Source organism: Cryptomeria japonica, chromosome 11 (genome assembly GCF_030272615.1).
Source record: "Cryptomeria japonica chromosome 11, Sugi_1.0, whole genome shotgun sequence".
Classification (NCBI taxonomy): Eukaryota; Viridiplantae; Streptophyta; class Pinopsida; order Cupressales; family Cupressaceae; genus Cryptomeria; species Cryptomeria japonica.
In genome coordinates, this window is record NC_081415.1 from 73,243,635 (window position 1) to 73,252,646 (window position 9,012).

Sequence of the window (9,012 nt, forward strand, 5' to 3'; positions counted from 1 at the left end):
TTAAATGCATAGTTATGATGTTAATTGTGAACTACTTTCTACAAAATAATTCTAACTTGGCTTTTGAATTGTGGTTTTGTAGCCATCTATAGAGTCACGTACTGTGCGGAAGAGGCTTGATTTTGATGATCCACCAAAAGTTTAGGATCGTATAGTGTTAGTTTTGGTCATAGAATGACCAATACATGTAGATATATTCTACATTTTTATTATATATCGATTTGGACATGGCATATGCCACATTTTTGTAATACTTGTATTGACTTGGTAGACATGCCTTTTTTATATATATAAATATCGATACTCGATCCAATAAATGTGTAATGAGTTCATTATTTTGTATTCGTTGTATTTTGTGGTTGTCCTTTTATAAATCTAAATGAATATTTGTATATGTAATCAACAATATGAATATAAACAACAAAAATATATGATATAAAGCATTGCAATCGTGGAATATGATTTGATAAAATTTCTAAAATATTGAATTAACCCTACAAAACTCCTTGTAATCAGTTCATTATTGTGTATTCGTTGTATTTGGTGGCTGCCCTTTTAGAAATTTAAATGAATATTTGCATATGTAATTAACAATATGAATATAAACAATAAAAATTGACAATATGAATTTAAACAATAATGTCTTTGGTGCGAGAGCACCCTCACACTCGCAATGGTCAAATTTTGCTCCTCCTATGCACAAACGGACATTGCGAGTGCATCTGGGTGGGTAGGTTTACGATAGGCATGCCCCTGTTGTGCATCCCAAAACACCAGAATGTTGAGAGTCATACCCTACCAGTGAGATCTCTCAAGTGCCCTGAGTCCAAAAAATTGTCAAAATTTGACAGACTATTTCTTCCAATCCACGACACATACGGTCAATATGTTTGATCTCATGGGGTTGCGTGAGGCTCCTCTATAATGGCCTATCTTGGTTTTTGACGACTCGAAGCCATTTTCAATTAGTAGCATTTTTTCACCTACTCAAAAAACTATCAGTTGCTCACAAGGAAAAGTTGCAAGATTGGCTAGAATTGATTCTTTTCCTCGTGTGCACAAACTGATATCATGAGCACATCTGGGTGGACAATTTTATGCTAGGAATGCCCTTGTCATGCATCCCAAAGCACCAAAACATCGAGAGTCATACCCTACTGGTGAGATCTCTCAAGTGCCCTGAGTCCAAAAAATTGTCAAAATTTGACGAACTGTTTCTTCCAATCCATGACACATACGATGAATCTGTTTGATCCTATGGGGTCTCATGAGGCTCCTCTATAATGGCCTATCTTGGTTTTTGATGACTTGAAGCCATTTTCAATTAGTATCATTTTTTTGCCTACTCAAAAAACTATCAGTTGCTTGCAAGGAAAAGTTGCAAGATTTGCTAGAATTGATTCTATTCCTCGTGTGCACAAACTGACGTCATGAGCACATCTAGGTGGGCAATTTTATGCTAGACATGCCTCTGTTGTGCATCCCAAAGCACCATAAAGTCAAGAGTCATACCCTACCGGTGAGATCTCTCAAGTGCCTTGAATCAAAAAAATGGTCAAAATTTGACAGATTGTTTCTTCCAATCCACAACACATACAATCGATCTGTTTGATCTCGTGGGGTCAGGTGAGGCTCCTCTAAAATGGCCTATCTCAGTTTTCAATTACTCAAAGCCATTTTTAATTAGTAGCATTTTTTCGCCTGCTCAAAAAACCGTTAGTTGCTTGCAAAGAAAAGTTGCAAGATTGGCTAGAATTCATTTTGTTCCTTGTGTGCACAAACCGATGTCATGAGCACATCTGGGTGGGTATGTTTATGTTAGGTGTGCCCCTGTCATGCATCCCAAAGAATCAGAACATCGAGAGTCATACCCTACCAGTGAGATCTCTCAAGTGCCCTGAGTCCAAAAAATGGTCAAAATTTGACGGACTGTTTCTTCCAATCCACGACACATACGAGTGATTTGTTTGATCTCGTGGGGTTGCATGACACTCCTCTACAATGGCCTATCTCATTTTTTTATGACTTGAAGCCATTTTCAATTTGTAGCATTTTTTCGCCTACTCAAAAAACCGTCAGTTGCTTGCGAGGAAAAGTTGCAAGATTGGCTAGAATTGATTATGTTCCTCGTGTGCACAAACCGACATCGCGAGTGTGTTTGGGTGGGCATGTTTACACTAGGCATGCCCTTGTCATGCATCTCAAAGCACCAAAACACCGAGAGTCATACCCTACCGATGCAATGTAGAAGTTGCTTGACAACTTTTTTGACAATTTTTTTGACAACAATGATAATTTTTGCTCAAATTGTATCTAGTCCCAATCTATCACCCCTATGACTCGATAATGACTCAAATAATTATCCATGATTATAGAAGAATCAAGAATGCTCATGATTGACCAGGGACACATCACATATACTCAAAACATAGTCACAAAACATTGACACACAAAATAGGCACAAAACATTGTCACATATTATTCAAAAATTTGCCTCTAAATATGTTCAAATCAGCTCTTGGCTATTTGATTATACAAAAAATTGTCTTACAAATAATCTCATGGGCTTTTATACAAAATTTGGCATTACAATATATGCGATTGAGCTGATCGCCATTTTAATATACAAATCATCTCATGGGCTTTTATACAAAATTTGGCATTACAATATGTGCAATTCAGCTCATCGCCATTTTAATATATAAAATTTGGTATGTACATGTGTACAAATCAGCTCATTGCCACTTAAATATACAAAATTATGCCCCTAAACATGTAAAAATCAACTCATGGGCATTTATATATACAAAAAATGAATATAGAACAATTCATCGATGATTTATATAAAATTCTTAAAATCATTCTACTCTGAACCGTAGAATCAATCAAGTGAGCCTTCAAGATTGGCTCTAACCCATATTGTGTCAAGTATTGCCTCGTAGTCAAATTCATGAACTTTCCATAAAATCTTGTTATGAGGTCTACCACAATACTTCATCAAATGAATATTTGTTGCAACAACAAGGTTAGAGAAATGAAGAATATGTCTGTGTGTTTCAAAGTCCTCGAACAACCAAACATCAGAATTCTTGATAGGGTATCCCTGAAGCCATGTTCCTATCACGACAATAGACCCTATTGGGTACTTAATACCCTCTCTATCAATGATTGTGGTTGTCAATTTTATTTTAGGCTCAACACAATGACACAAATAGTAATATGTTCCTTCTTTATTGTTCTCTTCTGCAACAACTGCATACACAAGACATGCATTTTATAAAGTGTTAATTAATACCAAAAGTAAAGTATGATGTACAACAAAATGAGCCATAAAGAATACTAGCAAAAAAAATAACTCAAAAAATCACCTGAATCCACTAGGTCAGATACATGGTCAAAATCCACTGATGTCTCCATCTGGCTCAATTGTAGTGCTTTGGGAATTTGATATGAATCAATGGGAACCAACGGTCTACAAGACCATTTGTCAACCCACTCTTCGGATTCACATTCTTCCCACAAACAATACATGCATGAAGAGAAAAAACATACCATCTGTCTCATATAAATTACCAGTGAACTTGAATTTGAACTCATAAATGAGTGGATGTCAATCGATCCTGCAATTGTACAACAATCTAGATAGTTTTCAATGTTAGATTCAGTAATCAACCAAAGATATCTATGAACCAATGACATACCTAGATTACCTAGACCCATCGTAGACTTACACCATCGCACAATTATTTTTGCATCTACCAACTCAGCACCACCTTCGTACTTCAATTCTTCCCTGGATAGGGCTCTTTTCACACATGCTCCTGCACCATCGTGCTCTCCCTTACCATGTCCAGCCTCAATGAAATTCCAAAAATATTGTACACCGCTTGTCACATGCATCCTTGTCACCCAATAAAACATTGTTGCATTCTTGAATTGTGTAGTGCAATTATCTTACCATATTAAGTGTCGGTAGTATCGTATGTTCCTTTCCCTTAAACTATCATAGAAAACTTTAAAGTATCCTTGTACAAACTCTGATGAATGAGTACGATCATCACTTATGTAGAAGTGATACTCTCTTACAACCTTTCTATCCTCCTCTGTGCTATCATTTGCATGCATGAATGCTATGTGTACAAAAATAGAAACTTGTGTAGAGTGATAATACATGGATTGCACTTCATTTTGAGGTTGTAGTGTATAATTTTCAGCAAAATCAATGATAGAGACAATGGTGCCAAGAGGAAATGTGTCCTTACACAACTTGAATTGCTCATCTAACAATCGATCTCTATGTGTATGCATTATGTACTCATAAACTAGTTTCTCTTGAAACATTTTCATAAATTGAGCTACACATATATCATTATTCACTAGCTCACATCTCTTCAAATCTTTTCCATCTTGTAAAGCGGAAAATCGCGAGTGAACCCTAGTTGTTCCCCCCCTCTCCAACTCCAAGGAGAGAGAGAGGAGGTCACTAGGGTTGACGGTTTTCACTTAGGAGGGACTTTACATTCAAAAGAGGGGTTGAAACCCACAAGATCCAATCCCACACAATGCAGGACTAGATTTTAAATGAGTTTCAAGGGTTAAGACAGCAAGGCCACCCTCTTTTGTAAAGAATGTAGATAGAAGGATCAAGCTAGGAATGCATGAAAAGTGAGAAAGATTCACTTATAAACAGAGATAGGAATATAGGATGAAGCTGCGAACCTGGAATTAGCAGTAAAATGTTGAGACGGAGCTGTCCTGCAAATTTGAGCGAAAGTTGATGGGATGATGGCGCCCGGCGTGCACATGGTCCTCCGAAAAATCCGCGAAACGAAGGGGGATCTGTTTGTCTCTGCACAAGGATTCCAGATCTTCAATTACAGCCGCATACCTGCAACCTACACATAGAAAAGAGAGGACGATTGGGGGGTTAGGGATTAGGGGTTTGCCCTTAGGTCAAACCCCGGTTTTGGAATTAACCAAGAAATGAGAATGTTGTAAATGTAAATGTTTGTAATGTAAACAAGTATTGATACCTTGTTGTAAGAATGTTTGTATTCTTACATGCGAAGGTGTAAATGTTGTTGTATGTTGTATGTTGTATGTGATCTCCTCTTCAATGGTTGAATCCTTGTCTTGAATGCAACACTTAGCCTTGAATGGAGACTTAGAATGATCAATTGCTTGAAGGAATGCTTGAATGCTTGAATGCTTGAATGTTTGAATATCGCTTCCGCGTCTTGTACACATATGTCCTTCCTCCTCCAAATGGGAGAGGAAATGTACTTTATATACTTGCCAATTAGGGCTGATAGACTGATTTTTCTGAGCTTAGGCCAACCTAGGAAGGTTATTTTCCAATTTGCAAACTTAAAGACCCGAGACCCAAAAGAGACCGGGCCCAAAAATAGGGCCAGGAACCAGGGCGCTGGGCGCCCTAGTCTTGAAGGACCAGGGCACTGGGCGCCATGGTCCCACCTCTAGGGATAGCAAGGTGCAAGGAGGATCAGGCCAGGGTGCTGAAAAGTGCAGTTTTTGATGTCATGAACAAGTTTTGGGGTCTCCATTCAGGTTCCGTGTTGCATTGCCATCGTGAAGACCCAAATGCAGTCAAAATTGCAAGTGTCACAATTTTAGTATGTTACATTTAGCCCCCACTTTAGCAGGAGTATAAGCGTACGCTCATACTTTCGGTAAAGTACAAGGAAACAACATTGAAAGACTTTCACCATGTCAAGGAGGCAAGACACACCAAGCCCCTAGTGGACTAAGGATCTTATGACTTTGATTGACAAAGTAAAAGGGAAGATCACGAGGGAGAACCATGACTGTCAGTAGTAAGGTTCCCTCACTATGAGTCATGCAAGAGAAATACCAAAAATTTTCAAGGCAAAGCTAAGTTCACCAAGAAATTTTCAAGTATCCTGAAGAGATATGGACGGGGTGTATGCCTCCCTATGTTAAAGTGATCACACATGCCTCAACAGGGGTGATTGCTTTAAGGTAGTGATGCACATAAGAAATGAGAAGGGAAAGGAGCACGTTATCACAAAGATTTAGCCCCCAAGTGTGAGATAAACCCAAGGATAATAGACACAAAACACAAAGAACGCGGTGACTTCACTTTCCTCGGGGTTAGTATGTTGTATGATAATTCATGTATATCATATGTATGTATGCATAATTGTTCTTCATTCCCCAATCAAGGAAGGTCACCTAGAAGAAGGGAACACATGTGTCTTTTGAGTCAACATGAGAGAGACCAAAAGAGATCTCAATGCTTTGCATCATCCTCAAGTAGACAACACTAAGGAAAGCAAATAGAAGAATGAGAATAACACATAGAAGAAGTAACAAAAGAGAGGAGGAGAGAATCTGCTATGCTAATGAAACTAGTCTAGCACGTCATCTACCCCCCGATCTTGCTGATCAATGTTTCGGGAAGGAAGGAAACATGCTAGAGGAGGAACATTCAACACAGCAGATGGAGCTATCACAAGATCCAAACAAGGGCTATGTTCATGTTCCAAGCCACGTTGTTCTTGTCTAGGAGCTAGGATAAGTGCTTTAGAAAATTTGTTAGATAAATGGTTATCAATATCAACAAATTCATATTCACTATCAGAAGCAAGAGAAGTAACATTTTCATCATGAATAATATTTTCATCTATATCATCATCAAGATTTATAAAAATAGGATCTTTAACTCACACAAGATCAAGACCATCATGCATCTTATGTTTAGGAGATTTTGGAGAAAATGGAATAATGCTAGTTAAAGGTGTTTTTGGAGATTGCAAAGTTTGAGAAGCAGCTGCTTGAGCTCTAAGATGATGCTTTCATCGGCGTTCACGCGCAGAATGATTTCATCTAGTCTTAGTAGGAAGTGGAGAAGATTGAGGAGGAGGAATGTTCTCATCCTTATCACTTGGGTGTTTAGGTTGTGGTCTCTTAGGTTGGATAATAGGAGAAGAGGAAGGTCTCTTCTCTCTATAAAAGGAAGGAGGAGGAACTACTCCATATAAAGGAGGAATATTTGGTTTAAGAAGGAGACCAAGTCCATCATGACGAGGAGGTATAGGCCTACTTTTAGAAAGTTTATTAGACATAGACATAGTCACATCCATAGATTTGGGTTGGGAATCTTCTTGAGGAAAGACATTAGTTTTATCTTTCAAAGGAAGAACTTCCTTCTCAAGAATGATAGGAATATCAAGTTTGGGTGTTCTAGGTTCACTTAAAGATAGGATCATATCTGTTTTCCACTTTTGATAAGATTTGAAAAGATGATCACTTTGCGGAGGAAGAGATTGGAATTGTTTAGGCCAAAAATAATCAATAGGAATGCTAGAAGTTCTATTAGCTGGTTTAAAGAGACTATGATTGACAGTAACAACTTCACCATTATGGGGAAATTTCAAACATTTATGAATAGGAGAAGCAATAGCTTTCATGGAAGATAGCCAAGGATAGCCTAGCTTCACACGAAATTGTTCGGAAGAAGGAATAATAGCAAAGTTCACATCAAGGGATTTGTTACGGACCTCAGTAGGTAATGTAATAGAACCAATTGCAGGAGAAGAAAATGTATCAAATAATTTCACAACCACATTTGTTTTGTCATAGATCACTTGATTCAATTGCAAAGTAAATAGAAATTCTTCAGTAATAACATTAACCATGCAAGAAGGATCAATAAGCACTCCACGACAAGGTGTATTCTTGAATTTTGCAACTATATATAAAGGACCATCAGGTGCCCTGATAGTTTCACTAGAATCAAATGTGATGGAAGGTTCTTTAGGGTTTTCTTGCTGCTCTACAAAGTTAATCACATTCGGAGTCATAGACACAAGACCATCAGATGAGAAAGAGGAATCATTAGTCTCAATCACATTAGAGGTATGAGAAGGTAATGGATCAGTAAAAATCTTAAGATTTTGGTTAGGAGGAGCTACAGATGTGTTGCCTTTATCATTCACTCCTGAAACAGAGATAGTATTATTATCAATCAAATCTTGAATTTTACCCTTTAAAGCAAAACATTTTTCAGTATCATGCCCAAGTTGATGATGAAATTGACAAAAAGATTTGTTATCAAAATAGGGTGAATTAATCTTTGTAGGATCAATTTGCTTTATAGGAGGGAGAGTAAGCATATTTTGTTCCAATAACTTATTCATAACACTATGCAATGATTCATTCAAAGGAGTAAACTTTCTCTCTTTCTTGAAAAACTTAGAAATAGGAGGCACACCTGATGTTGCATTCACATTGTTGTTGATGATGTTTTCATTGAATTTAATGGACTCTCTGTTTGGTTTAAACTTTCCAAATGGTTGTTGACTACTATCACCCTTATCACTCGGAGCCATAGGATTTGCTTGTTCCATTTGACTCACAGTCAGTTGATAATTGTGAAGAGTTGCACACAACTATTGGAAAGAAGTAAACTCAGAAAATAGAAGTTTTTCTCTAATGTCTTTTTGTAAATTAGAAATAAAGATTCTTTGAATATCATTCTCAGGCACTAGAAAAGAAATTTGAGCATACAAATGCTTATATCTACCAATGAAATCAATCACTTTTTCTTTAACACCTTGTTTACAATGCATTAAATCAATCAAAGTAACTTTAGGACTTATATTGTTTTGAAATTGTTGAATAAAAGCATTTGCAAGTTGTTCGAAAGAAGTAATAGAATAAGAAGGCAACGAGAAATACCATTGTAAGGCTTTATCTCTTAACGTTCTAGTAAACAGTTTTGCAAGCAACCTTTGGTCATAAGCAAAATCGGTGCATATTGTTTGAAAAGTCTTAACATGTGTTAGAGGATCACCTTTACCATTATAAAGCTCCAAATGCGGGATTTCAACATGTTTAGGAGGGATAGCTCGAACAATGTCAAGAGAAAGTGGGCTCGCAACATCAAATGTGGGCACACTAAACTTAGATTGATTCATAGAGGCAATTTGTTGTTGTAAAGAAGAGACGGTTTGTGCAAGATTATTAATG